Below are 11947 nucleotides of genomic sequence, written 5' to 3'. Positions count from 1 at the left end.
TGTAAATATGCCCGCTCAATTTTCAAGTAGATTTTAAATATTAGCAGTCAGCGGGCGGTATACGCACAAATGTGGAATCCAAAAATTATTTTCAATTTGGCCAATCTAATCGCGTCAAAGCTCAAGAGTTTGCAGAAATCAGTAAATTTGTGTATTTTCCCCTATACCCGCTGTATTGCTTTGGTCACAATATATCATTCATGGAACTCTATCGCGTGACAATGGGTTGGACAACTTGGTGTTTATGTAGATTTAGGTCGCAATTTCGATTTTTGATTATTGCATCACAATGATCAGATTGTGACACGAGGTACTAAGCTGTACTGCAAAACATGAGCAAATGTTGCGAACTAGAACAACGTATCATTCTTTTGGTAATAAATTTAAATGCCAATAAATTAAATTAATAGCAACCCCCGAAAAAGTTTAGGCGACCCCACTTGGGGTCGCGACCCACAGGTTGAATACCACTGCCTTAGACAACGCTACTGGATTATCAAAGAAGGGGTAGCAGTTCGTCGTGTTCTTGGCAAGAGGGTTTCTGTCGACAAAGAAATGGCTCCCGGGGCAAACAGATCTTGGCGTACTCTACTTCTGCGGGGTTACAGGCTGCAGGCTAATAAGCCACAGTTCAAGTGATGTAAATAGGTACTGGTGGATATATTGTAAGGGCCAGGGGGTATGTTACATGTTATTGACCAGTAATTGCTGATTTGTATCGATTTGTATTCCCGCTTTTCCTCGCTACGACTTGTGCCTAAAAATAATGGGGTTGCTGCTCCTATTTTTTAACCTTTATAGAACTAAAAACTGCCAAAATAAAGAAAAGTCGCCCTTTAGGCAGCAGTTGCTATTCTAGAAAAAAAAACTAGAAGGGTGACCTAGCACATTTTGTCGTTGCACATACACTATAAACTATTTTAAAACATTAGTATATTTTTCATGCTTATTTTATATTGGGCCCATATTAGCCACCGTCTTTTATAACCTTAGTTGTTTCTGCAGGCAGAAACTCATGGGTCCCCACACATGCAAAGTTGGAAATAATGCATTTCAAAAGATAACCATGAGAAAGTCGCGTGTTGTAATGCAAAACGCAGTGGTCGGCACTGGGCTTAAATAATAATACTATGTAGAGTGCAACTATACAAATCAGATTTACCCCAGATATTGTTTGAAGTATGTCCTATTTAACGTTCTTTTTTAAAGAAAAGGAGTAAATAGTGGCATAATGGGGTAAAACAAAAAATAGACACCTATGAATAAAAAATTCTACAAGCTGTCCAATTTTCATTCAGTTTAAACATTGGTAAAAGAGTCACCTATTTTAGGGGCCAGTTGTTTAAACTGTGGTGCTACAGGGCACAACACAACAACTGAGGACTTAAAATAGTATGTTCCGTAAACTTTGCAAGTTTATTTAATTACGACTTTTTTAAAAATTTCCTTATTTTAGGGGGCTGGTGGGGTAATGTTGGAGCTATAGGGCAAACACAACAATCAACATTTTAAAATGGAATCCTACTAGCTATCCAAATTTCATTCAATTTAAACGTTGTTTAAAAAATTAACCCATTTTAGGGGATAGTGGAGTAAATTTTGGGACTACAAGGCAAAGGTAAAACACATCAATCGAAACCCACAAATAGCATGTGTTACGTTTTTATCTTGTCACCATCATATGCCGTCATAATATATTTCTATGTCGTTTCGCTGTAACGAATTGTCGAGGAGACGTGGGTCCACGCGGCTGAGAAGCCGGCAGTTGGAGTTGAAGTTGGTGTTGAGTTGGTTGTGTCGCAATCGTTTGTCTGCGTTGGTTATGGTTTTACTCTTTTAATATCTTTACAAGTTAATTTGGATACTTTAGACCAACTAACTGGTTGCCAATATTTCACAACTCTTGACCTAAAAACAGGATATTGGCAGACTCCAATGAGTGACGGTGCGAGAGAGTGACGGTGCGAGAGAGAAACCGGCGTTTACTTGTCACCGGGGTTTGTCACTTGACTAACGCCCCGGCGACGTTTTAGCATTTGATGCGCATTGTTTTAAACGGCATCGAGTGGAACGGGGCTTTTGGTTATCTTGATGACATTACAATTTATTCTCGTACATTTGAGGAACATTTGGAGCGTTTGGACACCGTCCTATGCCGCTTAGAAACCGTCGGTCGTAAATTTAAACCATCCAAGTGTTACATAAAGCGGAAAGAAGTGCAATTTCTTGGTCACGTTGTATCAGGTGCGGGAGTGGCGTGTGATCCGGCAAAGATTAAAACGGTTCGTGGTATCGAAGGTTTGTAATGATCTATTCCGTAATTGCATCTCCGCTATACGCTCCTAGGAACGATTTTGCTTTTAAACAAGCGTGCGGCGTAAAAGCAACAAAACATGGCTTAAGACTCTAACCAAGTGGTTCTCAACTCGTTTCAGGCCATGGACCACCAGTTTCTTCAAATAAATATCGTGAACCACTCCATTGTTAAATAAGTATAACAAATGTAACCACAACAAGCATATTGGTTTGAAATATATTCTTTCAATACAGAATTTTATTTTAGTGAGAGATAGCAGATAACAACAAACGCCATTGGATAGGCTTTTTTCGTACAGAATGTTCAATAAATTATATGCAACTAGCCTATTTCCAATTTAACACAAAATATAATTAACTTCCTGTGGACAGCCATTATTGTGTACAATGCGATTGCACTGTAACAAGTGGTTATTTTGGGTGATACAAAGAAACAACAACGTGACTTCAGCAAAGTGTTTTAAGTCAATATTTTTTCAAACATTCCCTTTTCTATGATTTTGACGGACGTCGCATTCTATTGAAGTTAGTTGGGTTTTGAGTTTGTCTTTCTTGCGTCAGTGACGTCACTTAATGTGACGTCATATTTTACGTCCGCCACCTTGCATTTTTGTAAAACTCGGCGCCTATGCTTCAGTTCCACTGACCAGTGTTAAAAAAATGTTAAGTTTTGATTTGCTGCCTTTCTACTTGGAACATGGACATATATTATGAAGCAATGTAATTTCTTGAGTCATTTATATAACCATGAAGGTAAGGTATGTTTTACATTTGTTAATTTATTTGTATTACTGAATATTTTGTTCCTTTTAAATAGCACATCTGGTAATGTACCAATTCAAGAGGGCGTTGTAATGAAACATTAAAGCAAGCTATTTTCTACTTGGTTAACAGGTAACTTTTGGGTTACATTTGGAATGGAAGGTGTACTACACCTGTATCAACAAACAATATCAGTGTCCACCAAACAGATGATTTTGAACATTACTCTCAGAGATTAAAAACCTCCCATATAAAAGAAGAAAATGACAGGGTTGGACAAGCGATTATTGAAGCAACAATCAACTGCCACAAACAGCTAACCATGTCTGTTTTATTTTTGTAGTTGGTGTTATATTTTTTAATTTGCTCGTGTTCATGTAGAGCAGGGGTTCTTAAGCTTTTGCGGTCGTGCCCCACTTGACACTATTTATTTAATCTCACGCCCCCCTTAATAGATATTAGCACTGATAATGTTCGTCTTGTTCAGTGGTTCTTAACCGGTGGGAAATTTAATGTTTTCGGAGGGAAATTGTGTAAGCTTGAAAAGAGCAAACTCGGGCTCGAGGGTCGAATCTGGCTTTGAATTAACTGTTGAAAGTTACTTTACTAAAATTTTTCTGCAACAACATGTAAGATTGATTTCACCAAGGTTTACAAGACGCATACAAATCCAAAGGCTGTTTGTTACATCACAAAGAAGACTAAAATCATCAATGACTTCGCTATTGTGCGCGAATAAAAGCCTTTCCTTTGTTGATTGTGATGCAATTAATGACTAATGCAAGCAGAGCAGACTCTTCAGTATTCTAAAAAGTTTAATCTCTCACAGAAGCACTATTCAAACTAAATATGATTGCAGTATACCTTTATCCAGACCAAATCGCTCCACAGAATTATTTCATTTAAAAAATATTTCTTTTTTGTTAACATAGGGCACAAAACATGATTATAAAAATAACAGAGGGGGAAATTCGAAGTTGGTAATCGACTTTAGTGGGAAACCACACCAAAAAGGTTAAGAACCGCTGGTCTTGTTTTTCGGAAACAATACACATTTTCAAACGATGAATTCATTTCAACACTCTGATAAGTTGCGAAAAAAAAGTTTTTTGGGCGTGCACAGAGCCACGTTGTCAGTATTCTTGCATAAGTCGCCCAGAAATTGTTGATTTACTTAAAGTCAAGGCAATCTCTAATGCGAAATTGCGAACAAATAAAAAATGTACAGCCGACTATATAGTACAGGTGTCACCAAACTACGGCCCGCAACCCCAAATTTTTTGGGTTTGCCAAATCGTATTGATAACTTTGTTACAATCAAAAATTAATCTACTCCTTACGAAAGTGTACTGTTACGACAAGTAAAATTGATATTACCTAGTTTCATAAGATTGCAACGCCCAGGATTGATCCAAAGCCAGTTTATTACGTCACAGAAAAGACAAAAATTGTTGATTGTGCGCAAACAGTTGTCTTATTGTGTTACTTGTGATGTAATATACAAACATTGCTTGTAAGATGAGACTAACTATACAATTTATCAGATTTTAAATGGTTTTTTAAAAAGACCATATCTTGGCGCCCCTATAAAAAAGCTAATGGACAATATTTTAAATCTGCCCCGAAAAATTCGTTCCACTGAACAATTGTTTGTTTTCATGTTTATTGTTCAGTAAAAAAGTAATCATGCAATGTTTATTGGATAAAGCTACAAATTTGACCAACTAATTCAAAGATGATGTCAATCCAAGGAAGGCCTTTCTGTTCTGTCGTGGTTTGTTGTTAGTCAGTTACAACTGATGGATTCCATGTTAGCCTTATTGACTGTTTAGTAAGTGCATTACCTACTGCTACTGTCAAGTCGTCAACTGTTTAAGAACACGCATCCAGTCAACCAAGAACACGCAGGCAGTCATCCAAGCATGACACAGAAATTCAAGTCGAGCGGGCGAATCAACCAGTGTGGATCGGATTGATCTATATTGCGCGCTTGTTCAACGCAAAAATCGTTTTGTGTTTGCATAAAACGTGTGTGCACCGGCCTTAACAAACTGTTTTTCTATAGTAAGCACTGTAGGTGCAAGTCTTATGAGTACATTGTGTTTTTTTTAATTGTATCCTTCTTGTTGTTTATCAGTTTTTTTTCATTTCATTTCATTTGTCAAAACATCATCTTAATTATTCTGCAAGATCATCATACACATCAGATCTACAGAAACATTTTCATTTCAGTGATCAGCCATTCTTTGGCAACAACAGGATATGCTTCAGTGGTATCTCTTCTGTAGGATGTTTATTTTTAAGACTATAGTAAACAATCGTGAAACGATTTAGCTGCTTCAAAGGTGTTTAGTGAGAGAGTTATTTAGCTTCATCCAGTAATATTCTTAAAGGGTTTGTTACTATTTTATTGACACAAAAGGCTCAAACACTCCAATTTCTTGAAATTACATTTGATTGTAAACATTTTCCACATTGTGTGTTTAAAAAGTTTCTAAACAAGATTTGAATTTGTCATCAGTCAGGTATTTAAAAATTCATCTTGCGGTTGGAATTGTTTGTTCTGCATTAGATGTTGCCTGAATTTCAGTAAGGCATTTAACTTTACAGCCTAAATGCCTTTTTTGGTACCATTAAAAAAAACTATGGTGTTGCTTTTTCCTGTCTGACATATTTGGACTAAAATTTTTAGACACCTTAAGGTGTTTTATCCCATTTTTTCTTTGCACATTAAATGATAACTGTAAATCCCACTTGAAGTCATGCAGTCATCTTGAACACGAATTAGCTCTAAAATAAATAACTTTAAATCTTCTTAACTGTGCTCATTGTCAAACTCAAGAATATGGTGCACAGGTTTTGCTTTGGCACACAATAGACGCGGAGCAGACAATAAACCTAGTGCTACGTCACTGGTGGTGCTGCACGAGCCACAGCACCCTGTTGCCTATTTTGTCCGGAATGTAGCTTTTCCGAGTGCGCATGCGCACAACTGTATAACGTCATGAAACAGAGTGCTGTGTAGTAGTGGTGTCAACCGCGCCGCTTAGACAGTCGCGTAATTTTTTTGGGTAATTTTGAACGCACTGCCGCGGCAAAAACTAAAAAGTGAACAAAAAAAAGTGAACAAACGTTGTGCGACTTCTTGTCAGCAACTAAAATCGGCAGAGCATCAGCACAAATTAAAAAAGGATTTAAGGCGACCTTTGTATAAGTTCATTGCAGGCCTATCCCTATGACCCAGACCTGCAAAGTTTGCAAAATATCTTCATTAAACACCTTGCTCTTCTGTATCTTCAGAAAGTTGTTGTTTTTTATTGAAAGTTATGTCTAGAAAGATATAATTAGTTATGTCCAGATTTCAAAAATGAATTGTTGCTTGTTTTTAGAAAAGTGAGTGTTGTATTTTGTTGTTGGTTTGCGTTTTATTGTTCAAGTTTTCTTGGAATTTATGATTTTGTAAAACTGTTGCTGTTTGACCGTTTCATGCAAACGTGTGGCTTTTCAAGGTAAACATGAAAAATGCGTGTTGAATGTCTGCGTTGCAAGTTTAAAACTGATGTAGGCGTTTATAGCTTAACATTATATGCGGTGCAGTGCAGTGCAGTGCGGTAGGCTATCAACAAAACGTTTTTTCAAAATTTGCAGCTTCGATGCAGTTTGCGAACAGCCTGAAATTTTGCGGTGCGAACAAAAATCCTCAACCATAAATAACATAATGGTCCAAATCATAGGCGCCGAGTAGGCGGTGGCGGGGTGGCGCCGCCACCTTGCGTTTGTGAAGCACGGTGGCGGCCACCGTGGATATTTTGGTTGGTTTGCAGCGGTTTCTTACGGGACATCGTAAAATCTGAGAAAAATTAGAAACGATTTTGCTTTTTAGCAAGTGCGCTGGCGAACAAGCAACAAAACACTGCAACCTGTTTGGGTTAGTGCCTTGTTTATGACGCCAAACACACAATTGTTGCCAAGCAACAAAAAACTGCAACCTGTTTGGCCATTATTGTGTACAATTCGATTGTGCTGTGATAAATGTTTTTTATGTAAAACAAAGCAACAACAACGAAACAAAACATTTTTTAAACGCTGCTAAACCAATCATAAACGTCACAGCAAAGTGTTCCAGATCAATATTATTCAAAACATCTTTTTTTATGATTTTGACAAACGTTGGATTCTATTGTAAGTTAGTTGGGCTTTTAGCTGAGCTGATGTGGTTGCACGCATTAGTGACGTCGCATAAAATGACGTCATACTTTAAGTCCGCCACCTTGCATTTTTGTAAAACTCGGCGCATATGGTCCAAATACAAAAAATTATTCGTTTGATATCAAAACACTGGAAGGTTAAACTTAGGTTGGGGTGTTTTCAACTGGTCTAAACAGTTTTTGTGGTACTAAAAAGAGTATTACCAGCCTAATAACCATATGTGTCAGACTTTTTGTACGCCTATTGTGTGCCAACAATGCGAACAAAACAGGTACCACAAGCATCACAATATAGATTATGACATCATAAACACTTGAACACTGATCTCCTCGCTGTGCAGCTCAATCTGTGCACCGAGCTAGAAATTAATCTTCGCTTTTGGGCGCTATTAGATTAATCTGGGCGTTTTGTGGCGCTATTAGATGGTAAATACATAATATCAACCAAGTTTTTTTTAAACAAAAATAAGCAGGTAAATGGCGGCCGTTGGTGAAATAAGAATCTGCGATGCGGCCGTCCTAGCAAAAAGGTTGTGCACCCCTGCACTAAGGTTTTAATTTCTTTTTTGACGTAACAAAGAGCATTGTTCGCCTTGTTACTAAGCAGAAACAAAACGAAATTTTGTTGGCAGCAAAATCTTACTTCTTTATCTTTTTCATGTTTGTGTACAGATGCTAAAAATACAATGCTTCATTTTGGTAAAAACAAAAAATTGCCGGAATTAAAGCAATCATGAACAAGATGCTTGCACTATTATGTCAGAATTTAACAAAATGACAAACAGTAACTGTTGCCACTACGTTTGAACAAAAACTAATTATGACCCACCAAAGAAAATGTGGCAAAAACCTGGGATGTAACTTTGGGATTCGACCAAAGGCTGAAGAATATCGTAGGGGTTCGGCCGTTATGAAAAGGTTAAGAACCACTGCCATAGCACAAGCGGCCCCATGGCGTTGTGTGATGTAACAATTAACTACAGGTTTTGTGTGATAAAGCCACATTATTGGTGAGTCGATTATAAAATGTGTTCATGACTCCTAAAGATCAAATACTTGAGGAAGGGAGAAAAATAATTAATGTGGATTTAACTTCGACATAATATGCCATTCTACTTTACAATAATTGCCCTGAGCACTGAGCCAAGTTGCGTTTGGTTTACGCAACATTCCTGTGCAGTACCCTAACGTGAAGCGTGACGTAATTCGTGAAGCGTGACGTGAGTCAGACCTTGGCTTTCTTTGCGTTCCATACACCAAGTTACAAATTATTTTATAAAGTTTTTCATCCAATAGGTGCAAAGTAATGCAAACCAGTCTTTTATCCATAAAACTTATATTTCGGTGGCAAATGTTAGTTGCAGGATCTTAAGTAATCCAGCAATTCATAGTGGAATTAATTGTTAGGACTGTGTGGTGTTAAAAACAAGTAAGCCAGTGTGGCACGCATTTACATAAGAGCAGCAAATCGAAACTTCAACTTTTCACATTAAGGCCACATCGCATAGCGGTTTTTACCGCACTGCTAAATAACTTGAGAATTTGCTTAGAAGAAATGAAAGTCAGGTTTGCCACACAAATAACTGAGGAAAGAAGAATTAAAAACAGTAAACCATCAAACGTTTTCTTGGGACCATGATCTTACCCAATGGTTCTCAACCTTTTTTCTTTCGTGGCCCACTTCCATTGCAAAAAAAATCTGTGGCCCAGTAAATTTTTAAGATAGAAAGAAATCAACTATAAAATAGGTTCAGAACAAAAAACAAAACAAAAATATTCCCTCTCAATTCCTCCCCAAGCCATTATTCTTGTAAAATTGAGTGTAGTGATACAAATGAAAGTAAATTCTTAAAAAAGCTTTCTATTTGGTTGGTCTGTGGCCCAATCAAAATGCTTCCGTGGCTCACCAGTGGGCCATGGTTGAGAACCACTGATCTTACCTATTGGTAAAATGTCTTGCGGGCTGATTTGGCGCAGCATTGCGACTGAAGTTCCCAGGTAGCGATGTAACCGTAAAATTTCCCGCGTGCCTCTTAAGCATTACCGGTTCCGTTTCCCTTGATCTATAAAAATATGAAACCAAAATTATTAACGTTAAAATGACACCAATTCCCAAAATGGTAGATTGCAAAGGCATTATTAAAACGACCTATACAGTAATTACCTATGCAGACTGATATATGTTGTATTTTATGAACAGGCTAAACTCGTGTTTGTACGTTATTATTAAGAGGTGAAAAGGTATAATACTATGGGCATAAAAATAAGTTTCAAAACTGTTTTAGCCATACTTTGCAATCCATAATTCAGTTTTCTTTTATAATTCAGTTCAAGTGAACGTGTGAAAAGTAAAAATACCAAAACAACGCAAAAAGCAAGATTATAAAATGTAAGACGCCCGGCAAGTTTTTTGTGTGCGACATTTTGCGCCTTCCTTGTCGCTGCAAGAACAGCAAAAAACTGAGTTCAAAGAACGCGGTTGCTAGTTAATGATTTGTTTATACCAGTCGTCGATCGATAATTAGACAATTTGAAAGAATGGCCTTTAGATGTCTTTAGCAAATCATGTTTCTAGTTTCGCAAATAGGATTTTGAAGTTTGAGCACACACATTGGGAGATGCTTTGAAAAGCACAATTTTTTGTCAGTCAAAATTTTGAAGTCAAAAACGTGAACAGTCGACCATGAGGTGTTTCACGCTGTCTAGTTTGGATCGCTACAGCAAAATTTGTCAGACCACAGATCTACACCAAAGAAATATCCCCTGCGAATGTATTATGTTTCGACTTAACTATTTACCTTAGGATTGTATGTGTAGCTGTCACATAGAGCAGAATGTACAACATTGAGCATGAGCATGCTATGAAAAGAGCAAGAAATCCCGTATAACGCTTAATCCGCTTCATCTCTTGTTTGCGATCACCGCTCCTCTTTTTTATCTTCAACAGCGTTTGCATAGTAGCAATACAAAATATGCTTTCTGTAAAAAAAATTGGAATTATTTGCTTACGACTAGAAAGCGTCCTGCAAACATCATATCGTCCAGCAACTTCACAGTAACCATGAATTTTTGTGGCCAAAACCCGTTGGTAGGCAGCTGCTTTCCGAACCTTGACTTAATCATTTATGATGACTACTTACTTCAGCTATTGGTAATACTTGACAAGCGTCAAATCTATCAGTCCTAACGACACAGCATACGGAGCAACATTGTGATAAACTCGGTCACAACACGAAAAAAAGTCAACTCGTCAAATGTGTTTTCAACACTGTAACTCGAGTATCAGATGTAAAAAGACTTGACTTGACTTGGACTTGTCACACCTTGAGACTTGACTTGACTCGGATTCGGTACACCACCAACGAAAAAAAAATTTTCTTAACAGAACGTGTCCAGTTGGCTACAACCTAACAACAGCGGCACTTCTATTCACGAGGCGTAGTTATTTTTGCTTAATTTTTACGTAATTATATACACGTAACAAAGTCGCTACTGCATGCAAAAACTTTATTTCGGTTGCATTAGCGTTGCAGCCACTTGAGCAAATCGAATGGTCCAACTGATGCGTATTACTTGAAGTTAGGGCTGTTATCAAACAAATAATTATTTGATTATTTCAAATTTTTAATTATTTGAAAATTTATCAAATAATTTTTTTAATCATTTCAAATAATCAAATAATATTTTCTACACAGTAAACCTCGGCACAAAAAAGTTCCTGTAAGCGTATTTGTACCGTGAAGCGTCTCAAACCACTTGTTTCAAGCGTGTCGACAATGGGAAATGTCTTGTACGCTCTATCGATTTTGGACGCAATTGAATTGCATGTCGATGAAATGTATCGAATGCGCATAAACTTCCAATAATTCCCAACCATTGTGCGGTCTCGTACCACTTTATTGTTACGCATCGTCACCGCGTATCACCCATGCTTAAAAAGAAGTATTTTTTTTATCAAGAAACTGTTCCGCTAAAAATAAAAATGTAGTACAACTAACTGCAAAGCAAAAAGTCATTTGACACTATTTTTTTGGATTTTATTCCACAAACAAACACCAGGAACAAGAGGCGCATCAGCTTGAGCATGCTACTGTTTCATATGCTTAAGAGGCAAGAACTTTTACGCAATAAACAACCTCATAGGGGGCGATTTGTGAGTCAGTGCCCTGTAAAGGGGGCGATTTCGCTAAAAAGGTTGAAGACCCCTGATCTAATGACTTGACTTGACTTGGGACTCGAACCTCTACTGGCTGGACTCGACTTAAGACTCGACTGATAGGACTCGTTGCCCAACCCTAAACCTACACTTAACTAGCTAAAGACGTTATTTTCGACTTGCTTCACACTTCTTCACTAATTTGTTTCTATGTGAAAGAAAATTACGAGGTTTTTATGAGCAGATCAGCGGTTACTTAAGTGACTTCTGTAAGTTATATTTATGCAGCAACATTTGTCGAATTTCAAATAATTTCGTTAAACAGGTAATTGTACGCCAGTGTTTTTTTAAGGTGTTTTGGGCGACCGAAACGGTCCCCCAAATTTCTCCAGCGGTTTCCCAAAATTTGGACTTGCAACTACAGTAGAATAGAAAAGTAACACTTGCGGTCTCTTAAAACTACTTAGCGGTCATTTGTACCTATCCTGTTTACATACCAACTGCA

This window comes from Phallusia mammillata, chromosome 7, assembly GCF_965637545.1.
Source record: "Phallusia mammillata chromosome 7, kaPhaMamm4.hap1.1, whole genome shotgun sequence".
NCBI classification, from domain to species: domain Eukaryota; kingdom Metazoa; phylum Chordata; class Ascidiacea; order Phlebobranchia; family Ascidiidae; genus Phallusia; species Phallusia mammillata.
The sequence above is the reverse complement of the archived record's forward strand: the minus strand, read 5'-3'. Positions refer to the sequence as shown.